Source organism: Periplaneta americana, chromosome 14 (genome assembly GCF_040183065.1).
Source record: "Periplaneta americana isolate PAMFEO1 chromosome 14, P.americana_PAMFEO1_priV1, whole genome shotgun sequence".
Taxonomy (NCBI): Eukaryota; Metazoa; Arthropoda; class Insecta; order Blattodea; family Blattidae; genus Periplaneta; species Periplaneta americana.
The window spans coordinates 83,049,521-83,063,344 of record NC_091130.1 but is presented as its reverse complement, the minus strand read 5'-3'; the positions used below and the strand labels follow the sequence as shown (position 1 = coordinate 83,063,344).

The 13,824-nt window shown below is 41.3% G+C and overlaps 1 non-coding gene across 1 annotated transcript; it reads left to right on the top strand.

Moving 5' to 3' along the window:
• Nucleotides 1–6,933: 6,933 nt before the first annotated feature.
• Nucleotides 6,934–7,005, top strand: TRNAS-GGA (transfer RNA serine (anticodon GGA)). The gene has a single exon. It is a non-coding gene; the product is annotated as a tRNA-Ser (tRNA).
• The last annotated feature ends 6,819 nt before the right edge of the window (nucleotides 7,006–13,824 follow it).

The window sequence follows — 13,824 nt, the reverse complement described above, 5'->3', positions numbered from 1 at the left end:
GTCCACCTCCACTTGGGCATGTGGACGTGAGGCCAGCAGCCGGCTGGTTAGTCTTGGCCCTTCACGGGCTGTAGCGGCATGGAAAAAAAATTATCCCAAAGCTTTCGCAAAACTATAATTACTGTAATGGTAAGTAAGTAACAGTGCACTGTAATGGGTCTATTTCAGTATAGTTTTATGTTATGAATAGAGAGCGGAATTTAGGCAAAAACCTATTTTTCTCCTTGATACATACAGGCTTGAGATTTAATATTAACATTTTTCATGGAAATATAGGCCTAGGTATAAATAAAGGGGCTTTATAGTACCTAAAAATGCCTATTTCGACGTTAGTGCCTATTTCAAGTTTTTTTTTAATTTTCGCATCATTTTTCGTAGCTCTTTACTGTTTTCCTTAACATCCTGCATCGTTTACATTCCAAGACGGATAACAGCAACTCCTTCCTAGCAGCGAACAACACAATAGAGAAGTATCTCCAGGCTACCCCTTCTCATTCTTACAATCTTTCAATCCTAAAATTCAACTTTCAGTCGGCCTGGGTAGCGTAGTCGGTACAGCGTTGGCCTTTTATACTTGAGGTTGCGGGTTCGATTCCGGCCCAGATCAATGGCATTTAAGTGGCCTTTTATACTTGAGGTTGCGGGTTCGATTCCGGCCCAGATCAATGGCATTTAAGTATGCTTAAATGCGACAGGTTCATTTCAGTAGATTTACTGGTATGTAAAAAAGTCCTGCGTTATTATTATTTCTTCCTCTGTCTGGCTGCAATTTAACATAAACTCGTTGAGTTATACCCGAATAAGCATTCTCTTACATTCAAGACAGTTAACAACCCCTTCCTTTTTTCTCACCATTTGTAAGTACAGCAGTGAGCGACACAATAGCCACTGATCATCTACTGTGAAGGAAACTATGGAAATGTGATCGGTGAATGAAAAACACAAACTTAAAGACAGAATGTCTTCATCTTGTGTATGCATGTATACCCTTGTAGAATGTGAAATGTGTGGAAGTTTCTTTTAATCTTAGAATTTTGCATTAAATAAATGTTGAATCTTATATTAATGACACTCTTTAACAAAAAAAAAAGCCTATTTTTATTTTATAGAGCCTAAATAAAGAAGTTTAAGAGCCTATTTTAGGCTCCTAAAATGCCACTTTTTAGGGCCTAAAATTCCGCTCTCTGGTTATGAAGAATGGTTTCCCTAGCAACAAGTTTATTTGTGGAAATTCTAACTTTCAAAGCCTAACAACAATAGCTGTAAATATAGCAAAAACACAATCGTGCAAAAAAGATCATTGTTGTTCACCAACAAAACTTTACAGTGAGGAAAATAGCCGAACATGTTGGAATAAATTACAGCGACATTAATCCGACATGTAAACGATTTGAAGAGACTGGAAATGTTGAGGACAGGTCATGAAGTACTCGCCCTTGGTCGGCTACAGGGGTTGAAAATCACTACTTATTGACGATGGGCCGTAGGAATCACAGAAAGTAGCGACTGAACTGCACTGACAGGTACTGGAAGCTACTGGATATTTTGTGTTTCTACCGATAAGATTGCCTTCACGATTGTAACTTACGTTCGATACGTTCTTGGAAAGCGACAGCGTCAACCCCAGCTCAACGAGGTGCAAGATGCCGTTGTCTAAGAAATCATCAAGAGTGGACTTGAAAGGATTGGCATCATGTTCTCTTCACCGAAGTAGTGCGTATCTCTTCCGTACCTGATTTTATCGTTGCCGTCGTATTTGAGAGAACCTGCACAGGTAGCTCGTCTACAACACCAAGCTCCTTGCTTTTGGCGAGGGGTGGCTCGGTCATGCTCCTCTGGAACTGTATCGGCCACGCCCGCAAGACGATTCAAGTGCATGTGAGTGGGATGATGAATACAGTCCAATAGCTAGAGACCATCCTAGAACCTATTATTGAACTTTTCCACCAAAATTAATTACGTGACATAGTGCCAATAGATGATAATATGCTGTTGAGGTCGTGTTGTTGAAAACTACGTCAGGGAGGTTGGATTTCTACAATGGAGTGGTAGTCAAATTCACCAGACATGAAGCATGCTTGAAATCAGTTGAAAACAGCTGCAAGAAATAGAATAAATGTCCTAGATACTGTGGCAGAGCTTAGAGATGTTGTAATTCATGAATGAGAAAGACTAACCAAGAAGGTCTTGATAATCTTATACACAGTTACCAAGAAGGATACATGCTTGCTGTATCACCAGAGCAGGTGTAGCAGGGTATTAAATTCGTCGGATGGGGTGTAAAAGCACTTTTAAAACACAGATCCGTGTAGACAAAAAGTAATTTTAATTTTATGTTGTAGATTTTTGTTCAAGCATTCTTTTAATAAATTTTCTGTTCGAGTGAGGTTTAAAATATTGTATGATCATATTATTCTTACCATAAATTCAAAATACACTCTGCAATATTAGCAAAACATACTTACTTACTTACAAATGGCTTTTAAGGAACCCGCAATTTCATTGCCGCCCTCACATAAGCCCACCATCGGTCCCTATCCTGTGCAAGATTAATCCACTCTCTATCATATCCCAACTCACTCAAATCCATTTTAATATTATCCTCCCATCTACGTCTCGCCCTCCCCAAAGTCTTTTTACCTCCGGTCTCTCAATTAACACTTTATATGCATTTCTGGATTCGTCCATACGTGCTACATGCCCTGCCCATCTCAAACTCTCAAGTGGAGTAAAAAGTTTTTTCATACGAGGGTGATCCCAGAAGTAATGTACACTTCGCGTACGCTCCCCACATCATGTATCTGTGTGGTTCTTGTTTCTCCCGCTAGTAGTGAGAGTTTTTCGAAGAAATCTGTGCAACTTAAGCTAAATTGTGTAAAAACGTCCTTGTGTAGGAATTATTCAAATGGACGACGAAAATCAGTCGGGTCACATCACTGTCTTGGATTAAGAATCCTTCATTGAAATTGAAACTTTATGTAGGCGTAAGCTGACGGAAAGTTATGAATTGCTTTGAAAAGTGTGTGATGACCAGACTGCGATCTAGGGCCACCGATTAGCGAGACTAAAATTTGGAACGCACGGAGTATATATGTCGTCATGACCCATGGGGTGGGATGGCACTGTGACAGTACAGTTGGTTTCGTAAGAAATTACATTACTACCTTTCCAATTCTGCTTGGTGTGAGTACTTGCAATCACCGCATATATTTGAAATCCTGTGAGTAAACATTATTTTTTTTTCATTTTTTTATTATTTATACATGCATATTTATGTTACTGTTAATTTCGGTATTTTATAATTCACTCCACTGAGGAACATGTCGAAAGAGCACCAAGCGTTCCCTTCAGAACAAACTTATAGGGAATCGGAAAGGAAAATTGTGCTTATTAAAGGGAAAAAAAAAAAACACTGAAATTTGGGAATTGTTAAAAAAAGTATAAGGACAGAACTCGATTCTTTCAAAAGCAGTGTAAGAATAAAAGGTGCATGGAAAATATTTAATCATACAGTCAAAATTGACCTTCAACATCAAAATCAGACAAAACATGAAAAAGAATTTATCGAGATTTGTGTATAATGTTGGTACATGCCAACATTCCTTTCAACAATATTTCAAAGCGTTTCTTGAAAAAAAGCTTTCTTTTGATACGTTGCGAATGTACTTTGTAATTCGGTGCACTGAATTGTGAAGAAATTTATTTTATATATGTGCTGTATATTTTTTTTTTACTCACACACAAATGATTATTTTATATTGTTAAAACTTGTACAGTATAAGTTAATGTAACTTTAAACATGTAACGTTAGGCAATTACTATTTATACCAGAAAATGCACTGTATATATTATATTTGTACACGCGAACATTTGTTTTGTGTCCAACTACGACTGAATGTTTACATGTTGAGGCAAGGAGTAAGTGAACTCTCAATCTCCCATTCCCCTCGATCTACACAACACAGTAGTCAGTGCGTTCGTAACTTAATGTTTACATGTTGAGGCAAGGAGTAACTGCACTCTCACTCTCCCATTCCCCTCGATCTACACAACACAGTGGTCAGTGCGTACGTAACTTAATGTTTACATGTTGAGGCAAGGAGTAACTGCATTCTCACTCTCCCATTCCCCTCGATCTACACAACACAGTGGTCAGTGCGTACGTAACTTAATGCTTACATGTTGAGGCAAGGAGTAACTGCATTCTCACTCTCCCATTCCCCTCGATCTACACAACACAGTGGTCAGTGCGTACGTAACTTAATGTTTACATGTTGAGGCAAGGAGTAACTGCATTCTCACTCTCCCATTCCCCTCGATCTACACAACACAGTGGTCAGTGCGTTCGTAACTTAATGTTTACATGTTGAGGCAAGGAGTAACTGCATTCTCACTCTCCCATTCCCCTCGATCTACACAACACAGTGGCCAGTGCATACGTAACTTAATGTTTACATGTTGAGGCAAGGAGTAACTGCATTCTCACTCTCCCATTCCCCTCGATCTACACAACACAGCGATCAGTGCGTACGTAACTTAATGTTTATATGTTGAGGCAAGGAGTAACTGCATTCTCACTCTCCCATTCCCCTCGATCTACACAGCACAGTGGTCAGTGCGTACGTAACTTAATGTTTACATGTTGAGGCAAGGAGTAACTGCATTCTCACTCTCCCATTCCCCTCGATCTACACAACACAGTGGTCAGTGCGTACGTAACTTAATGTTTACATGTTGAGGCAAGGAATAACTGCATTCTCAATCTCCCATTCCCCTCGATCTACACAGCACAGTGGTCAGTGCGTTCGTAACTTAATGTTTACATGTTGAGGCAAGGAGTAACTGCATTCTCACTCTCCCATTCCCCTCGATCTACACAGTACAGTGGTCAGTGGGTACGTAACTTAATGTTTACATGTTGAAGCAAGGAGTAACTGCATTCTCACTCTCCCATTCCCCTCGATCTACACAACACAGTGGTCAGTGGGTACGTAAATTAATGTTTACATGTTGAGGCAAGGAGTAACTGTCTTCTCACTCTCCCATTCCCCTCGATCTACACAACACAGTGGTCAGTGCGTACGTAACTTAATGTTTACATGTTGAGGCAAGGAGTAACTGCATTCTCACTCTCCCATTCCCCTCGATCTACACAACACAGTGGTCAGTGCGTACGTAACTTAATGTTTACATGTTGAGGTAAGGAGTAACTGCATTCTCACTCTCCCATTCCCCTCGATCTACACAACACAGTGGTCAGTGCGTACGTAACTTAATGTTTACATGTTGAGGCAAGGAGTAACTGCATTCTCACTCTCCCATTCCCCTCGATCTACACAGCACAGAGGTCAGTGTGTTCGTAACTTAATGTTTACATGTTGAGGCAAGGAGTAACTGCATTCTCACTCTCCCATTCCCCTCGATCTACACAGTACAGTGGTCAGTGGGTACGTAACTTAATGTTTACATGTTGAAGCAAGGAGTAACTGCATTCTCACTCTCCCATTCCCCTCGATCTACACAACACAGTGGTCAGTGCATACGTAACTTAATGTTTACATGTTGAGGCAAGGAGTAACTGTCTTCTCACTCTCCCATTCCCCTCGATCTACACAACACAGTGGTCAGTGCGTACGTAACTTAATGTTTACATGTTGAGGCAAGGAGTAACTGCATTCTCACTCTCCCATTCCCCTTGATCTACACAACACAGTGGTCAGTGCGTACGTAACTTAATGTTTACATGTTGAGGCAAGGAGTAACTGCATTCTCACTCTCCCATTCCCCTCGATCTACACAACACAGTGGTCAGTGCGTTCGTAACTTAATGTTTACATGTTGAGGCAAGGAGTAACTGCATTCTCACTCTCCCATTCCCCTCGATCTGCACAACACAGTGGTCAGTGCGTACGTAACTTAATGTTTACATGTTGAAGCAAGGAGTAACTGCATTCTCACTCTCCCATTCCCCTCGATCTACACAACACAGTGGTCAGTGCGTACGTAACTTAATGTTTACATGTTGAGGCAAGGAGTAACTGCATTCTCAATCTCCAATTCCCCTCGATCTACACAACACAGTGGCCAGTGCATACGTAACTTAATGTTTACATGTTGAGGCAAGGAGTAACTGCATTCTCACTCTCCCATTCCCCTCGATCTACACAGCACAGAGGTCAGTGGGTACGTAACTTAATGTTTACATGCTGAGGCAAGGAGTAACTGCATTCTCACTCTCCCATTCCCCTCGATCTACACAACACAGTGGTCAGTGCGTACGTAACTTAATGTTTACATGTTGAGGCAAGGAGTAACTGCATTCTCAATCTCCCATTCCCCTCGATCTACACAGCACAGTGGTCAGTGCGTTCGTACCTTAATGTTTACATGTTGAGGCAAGGAGTAACTGCATTCTCACTCTCCCATTCCCCTCGATCTACACAGTACAGTGGTCAGTGGGTACGTAACTTAATGTTTACATGTTGAGGCAAGGAGTAACTGTCTTCTCACTCTCCCATTCCCCTCGATCTACACAACACAGTGGTCAGTGCGTACGTAACTTAATGTTTACATGTTGAGGCAAGGAGTAACTGCATTCTCACTCTCCCATTCCCCTTGATCTACACAACACAGTGGTCAGTGCGTACGTAACTTAATGTTTACATATTTATTTTGATGTACCGAAGTACATATGTACTTCGGTACATCAAAATAAATATGATATGCGTAATAAATCACTTTGTGATTTAAAGACGGCGCCCATACCGTCGGACCCCGGCCAACCAGTCACTCATCTGAGTGCACCTCTACACATGTATGGACTTCGGTCCTGCGTGCATAGACATCTATGACGTAGTGCAGAGGGCGGCCACTAGAGGGAACCCAAGAGATGGAGCTTAATCTGAGACGATTCTCAACGGTGTCGGGATTGTATCCGGCGTGGCTTAGTGGTTAAAGCATCAGCACGGAGAGCTGAAAACCCGGGTTCAAATCCCGGCGCCGGAGAGAATTTTTCTCCGTTCCATCTCTCTCTCATCATTAATGTTTACATGTTGAGGCAAGGAGTAACTGCATTCTCACTCTCCCATTCCCCTCGATCTACACAACACAGTGGTCAGTGCGTTCGTAACTTAATGTTCACATGTTGAGGCAAGGAGTAACTGCATTCTCACTCTCCCATTCCCCTCGATCTGCACAACACAGTGGTCAGTGCGTACGTAACTTAATGTTTACATGTTGAGGCAAGGAGTAACTGCATTCTCACTCTCCCATTCCCCTCGATCTACACAACACAGTTGTCAGTGCGTACGTAACTTAATGTTTACATGTTGAGGCAAGGAGTAACTGCATTCTCAATCTCCCATTCCCCTCGATCTACACAACACAGTGGCCAGTGCATACGTAACTTAATGTTTACATATTGAGGCAAGGAGTAACTGCATTCTCACTCTCCCATTCCCCTCGATCTACACAACACAGTGGTCAGTGCGTACGTAACTTAATGTTTACATGTTGAGGTAAGGAGTAACTGCATTCTCACTCTCCCATTCCCCTCGATCTACACAACACAGTGGTCAGTGCGTACGTAACTTAATGTTTACATGTTGAGGCAAGGAGTAACTGCAATCTCACTCTCCCATTCCCCTCGATCTACACAACACAGTGGTCAGTGCGTACGTAATTTAATGTTTACATGTTGAGGCAAGGAGTAACTGCATTCTCAATCTCCCATTCCCCTCGATCTACACAGCACAGTGGTCAGTGCGTTCGTAACTTAATGTTTACATGTTGAGGCAAGGAGTAACTGCATTCTCACTCTCTCATTCCCCGATCTACATAGTACAGTGGTCAGTGGGTACGTAACTTAATGTTTACATGTTGAAGCAAGGAGTAACTGCATTCTCACTCTCCCATTCCCCTCGATCTACACAACACAGTGGTCAGTGGGTACGTAACTTAATGTTTACATGTTGAGGCAAGGAGTAACTGCATTCTCACTCTCCCATTCCCCTCGATCTGCACAACACAGTGGTCAGTGCGTACGTAACTTAATGTTTACATGTTGAGGCAAGGAGTAACTGCATTCTCACTCTCCCATTCCCCTCGATCTACACAACACAGTTGTCAGTGCGTACGTAACTTAATGTTTACATGTTGAGGCAAGGAGTAACTGCATTCTCAATCTCCCATTCCCCTCGATCTACACAACACAGTGGCCAGTGCATACGTAACTTAATGTTTACATGTTGAGGCAAGGAGTAACTGCATTCTCACTCTCCCATTCCCCTCGATCTACACAACACAGTGGTCAGTGCGTACGTAACTTAATGTTTACATGTTGAGGTATGGAGTAACTGCATTCTCACTCTCCCATTCCCCTCGATCTACACAACACAGTGGTCAGTGCGTACGTAACTTAATGTTTACATGTTGAGGCAAGGAGTAACTGCATTCTCACTCTCCCATTCCCCTCGATCTACACAACACAGTGGTCAGTGCGTACGTAACTTAATGTTTACATGTTGAGGCAAGGAGTAACTGCATTCTCACTCTCCCATTCCCCTCGATCTACACAACACAGTGGTCAGTGCGTACGTAACTTAATGTTTACATGTTGAGGCAAGGAGTAACTGCATTCTCACTCTCCCATTCCCCTCGATCTACACAACACAGTGGTCAGTGCGTACGTAACTTAATGTTTACATGTTGAGGCAAGGAGTAACTGCATTCTCACTCTCCCATTCCCCTCGAGCTACACAACACAGTGGTCAGTGCGTACGTAACTTAATGTTTACATGTTGAGGCAAGGAGTAACTGCATTCTCACTCTCCCATTCCCCTCGATCTACACAACACAGTGGTCAGTGCGTACGTAACTTAATGTTTACATGTTGAGGCAAGGAGTAACTGCAATCTCACTCTCCCATTCCCCTCGATCTACACAACACAGTGGTCAGTGCGTACGTAATTTAATGTTTACATGTTGAGGCAAGGAGTAACTGCATTCTCAATCTCCCATTCCCCTCGATCTACACAGCACAGTGGTCAGTGCGTTCGTAACTTAATGTTTACATGTTGAGGCAAGGAGTAACTGCATTCTCACTCTCTCATTCCCCGATCTACACAGTACAGTGGTCAGTGGGTACGTAACTTAATGTTTACATGTTGAAGCAAGGAGTAACTGCATTCTCACTCTCCCATTCCCCTCGATCTACACAACACAGTGGTCAGTGGGTACGTAACTTAATGTTTACATTTTGAGGCAAGGAGTAACTGCAATCTCACTCTCCCATTCCCCTCGATCTACACAACACAGTGGTCAGTGCGTACGTAATTTAATGTTTACATGTTGAGGCAAGGAGTAACTGCATTCTCAATCTCCCATTCCCCTCGATCTACACAGCACAGTGGTCAGTGCGTTCGTAACTTAATGTTTACATGTTGAGGCAAGGAGTAACTGCATTCTCACTCTCTCATTCCCCGATCTACACAGTACAGTGGTCAGTGGGTACGTAACTTAATGTTTACATGTTGAAGCAAGGAGTAACTGCATTCTCACTCTCCCATTCCCCTCGATCTACACAACACAGTGGTCAGTGCGTACGTAACTTAATGTTTACATGTTGAGGCAAGGAGTAACTGCATTCTCACTCTCCCATTCCCCTCGATCTGCACAACACAGTGGTCAGTGCGTACGTAACTTAATGTTTACATGTTGAGGCAAGGAGTAACTGCATTCTCACTCTCCCATTCCCCTCGATCTACACAACACAGTTGTCAGTGCGTACGTAACTTAATGTTTACATGTTGAGGCAAGGAGTAACTGCATTCTCACTCTCCCATTCCCCTCGATCTACACAACACAGTGGTCAGTGCGTACGTAACTTAATGTTTACATGTTGAGGTATGGAGTAACTGCATTCTCACTCTCCCATTCCCCTCGATCTACACAACACAGTGGTCAGTGCGTACGTAACTTAATGTTTACATGTTGAGGCAAGGAGTAACTGCATTCTCACTCTCCCATTCCCCTCGATCTACACAACACAGTGGTCAGTGCGTACGTAACTTAATGTTTACATGTTGAGGCAAGGAGTAACTGCATTCTCACTCTCCCATTCCCCTCGATCTACACAACACAGTGGTCAGTGCGTACGTAACTTAATGTTTACATGTTGAGGCAAGGAGTAACTGCATTCTCACTCTCCCATTCCCCTCGATCTACACAACACAGTGGTCAGTGCGTACGTAACTTAATGTTTACATGTTGAGGCAAGGAGTAACTGCATTCTCACTCTCCCATTCCCCTCGATCTACACAACACAGTGGTCAGTGCGTACGTAACTTAATGTTTACATGTTGAGGCAAGGAGTAACTGCATTCTCACTCTCCCATTCCCCTCGATCTACACAACACAGTGGTCAGTGCGTACGTAACTTAATGTTTACATGTTGAGGCAAGGAGTAACTGCATTCTCACTCTCCCATTCCCCTCGATCTACACAACACAGTGGTCAGTGCGTACGTAACTTAATGTTTACATGTTGAGGCAAGGAGTAACTGCATTCTCACTCTCCCATTCCCCTCGATCTACACAACACAGTGGTCAGTGCGTACGTAACTTAATGTTTACATGTTGAGGCAAGGAGTAACTGCATTCTCACTCTCCCATTCCCCTCGATCTACACAACACAGTGGTCAGTGCGTACGTAACTTAATGTTTACATGTTGAGGCAAGGAGTAACTGCATTCTCACTCTCCCATTCCCCTCGATCTACACAACACAGTGGTCAGTGCGTACGTAACTTAATGTTTACATGTTGAGGCAAGGAGTAACTGCATTCTCACTCTCCCATTCCCCTCGATCTACACAACACAGTGGTCAGTGCGTTCGTAACTTAATGCGTTTCGGTACCCTGCGTTGTAGTCGTCTGGTGAACACTCTAGAGAAGATCTTATTACCATTTTCAGATGATCTTGACGTTTCCGTGCCATAGAAGGCAACCAATCTTCTGGAAGTTCGAAATCATCTACCAACTTCATTGCAGATGCTATTTTTTTTCAATACTGGTACATCGGTCACTGCAGATTACTACGCAAAGTCTTTTCGTAAGAAATTGTACCCAAAAATTTGCGAGAACCGAACACATCTATTGGAATTTGTTATGCTGCCTCTCCTCGATAATGCGAGATCTCATACCGCCGAGCCAATTAACCGATTATAAGTGCGAATCACCACATCACCCAGCCTACAGCCCAAATATGAGTCCACCCGACCATCTTTTCCCCAAAATGGAAAATCCACTTCGGGGTCAACAATTCAGAAGCTTAAATAAGCTAACTACAGCTGTGATTCGACACATCCGAGGGTTAAACTTCAAAGAGAATTAAACGGCATCCACAGCTACCACAACGTTGGAAGGCAGTCACAACACTCCAGAGGATCATTGTCAGCGATCTTGATTTAAGTGGATTGAAAAAATAAAATATGTGCCAATTAAATAAGCATGTGCGTTACTTCTGGGATCACCCTCGTATTTCATGTGCATCCTTCTCGGAAACAAATCGGTGCTATAACACTGTATCTAGGATCTGAGGAACTGGATTCAAGCAGAAGTTCAAGAAATGAACAATTTCTGGGTAAGATTGCAACAAACTATGGCACTGAGAGGTCATTTGATAAGTATAATTTAAAAAAAATGATGACAAGGCAATGAATTGCATTGTTAAAGCCATATTCTGTTATTTTTATAATTCTAAACCTTGTAGTTACTTTAGAACAGCATGCTGAAGTTCTTCTGAATCAACTGTCGGGCCCTGTAGATACTTTTTAATTGGTTTATTTTACGACACTTTATGAACTTCGACGGTTATTCTGGGTGAAAGTAAGGTGATAATGCCAGAGAAATGAGTCCAGAGGTCAGCGCCTAAAGTTGCTCAGCCCGATAGTTACCCAGCATTTGCTCTTAATGTGTTCAGGGAAAATTCCGGATAAATCCTCAACCAGGTTACTTGTTCCAACCAGACTATGTAGATACTAAATATGAACAAAACTTGCACATTATTTTAAAAAAATGTAGATAGAGGTATGGACAGGCAGACAGCACGCAGAAATTAGTACATCGAATTTTTATCACAATACTTTTTTCTCATAGGCTTAAGCAAGTAAAGATAACTACAGCAACTTTACTTTCTGAGTCACACAGAAACCCATTACACCACGCACTAAAGAGCTCGGCTGAATCCATATTTTAATGAAGTAACAACCGAAGCGAGGAACATGCAAATTTAGCAACGCCTCTACAAAATTTATGCTGCAGCTTTATTTGCTAACTAGTTTCGTATGCATGCAATACAACGATAGCCAACCTGTCTGAACCAGAAAATGAAACAAACTGAGATATCTGTTGCTATGGAAACTGTCTGCTGCTAAATTGACAATAGATGGCGGCAGCAGAAGAGGGTTTCGATACTAAATTTATCGTCGCGTAACTACAGAATACCATGAAATACCTACATACTCATTGACAAAACTATAGATCATTGCAAGAATTACTTTTTAACTTGTTGTTATCATATAGTGCTCGGGAAAAGTGGCACAAGTCAAAAATGTTAATTTTACAGGAGAAGTAAAAAAACTATCTTCACACTGGTTTATGTCGATTTGATTTTCTTCTGTATGAATTATTGTAATGGGAGAAATACTTATGTCTCTTTTCCCAAGCGAGCAGATGTTCCGTAAGTTGTCAATAAATTAATAAAAAATGTTTGTGGAAACTGACTTATGCCACTTTTCCCAAGCACTGCAGAATTAAAAATCAAGTTATCGTCATACAATGCAGCGACAGTCATTTTGTTTATCGGCATATACGTTTACTAATAATAAAACTGTAACCAAAATGTTTCTGGTAATTTTCGCTTTTGTACAAGTAATTGGTGTTAAGATATAATTAGTTATCCTGAGACCAAAAATCGCGCTCGCGTTTTTTTTTTCTTTGTGTGTCTGTCTCTATGTTTGTTCCATTTTCACGCGATAATAGTCGAACTGATTTCTATGAAAATTGGTATATAATTTAATTTAGTTCTTACTTAGAATTTAGTCTATATGGCATTCAAAATATTTTAAAACGGGGTTATTATAAGGGGCCCTGAATTAAATAAATCAAAATATCTCGCTTATTAAATGTTTGGGAGAATACTACATAACAAAGGTTTCTTTTAAAAAAAAAGTTTCCGACAAGTCTTAGTCTATGCAACATTTTGACAGAACTGACATTAACGAGATACAATAATTTTAAAATAGCAATGTGTTTCATGTCAGTGCCGCCTCAGACTAAATAATGAAATGAAAACAAATCGCTCTGCGTTTATTTAAGACCGCCTTGCACAACAAAAGGAAGATATATATTAACACTTTTATACGGATATAATTGTATTGTGTAATGGGAAGATATAAAGACATATTTATCAACATTAATATATAACGATTGTTTGTGTGTTTGGAGGTTTGCATGAAGTAATCTCAGAAGCAACTTAACCTATTTGGATAATTCTTTCACCATTGGAAATGTGATGGACATATGCTATAGTATATTGCGGTAACTCCCGTGTGAATCGAGGACTGAGCACAAATGAGCCATAAGATAAGATTAAAACAGATCCTTACGCACAGAAAGCTTGATGTATTGTCGGAATATTGTATTAGGATAAAGTTGCCTAATTCCGCGATACTTCTAATCTCGTGACAGGTATTTTTCACCGAATGTCTCGGAATTGTGTATCTTGCTGTGTATCTGTAGCTTTCACTAACATTCAATTAAAATTAA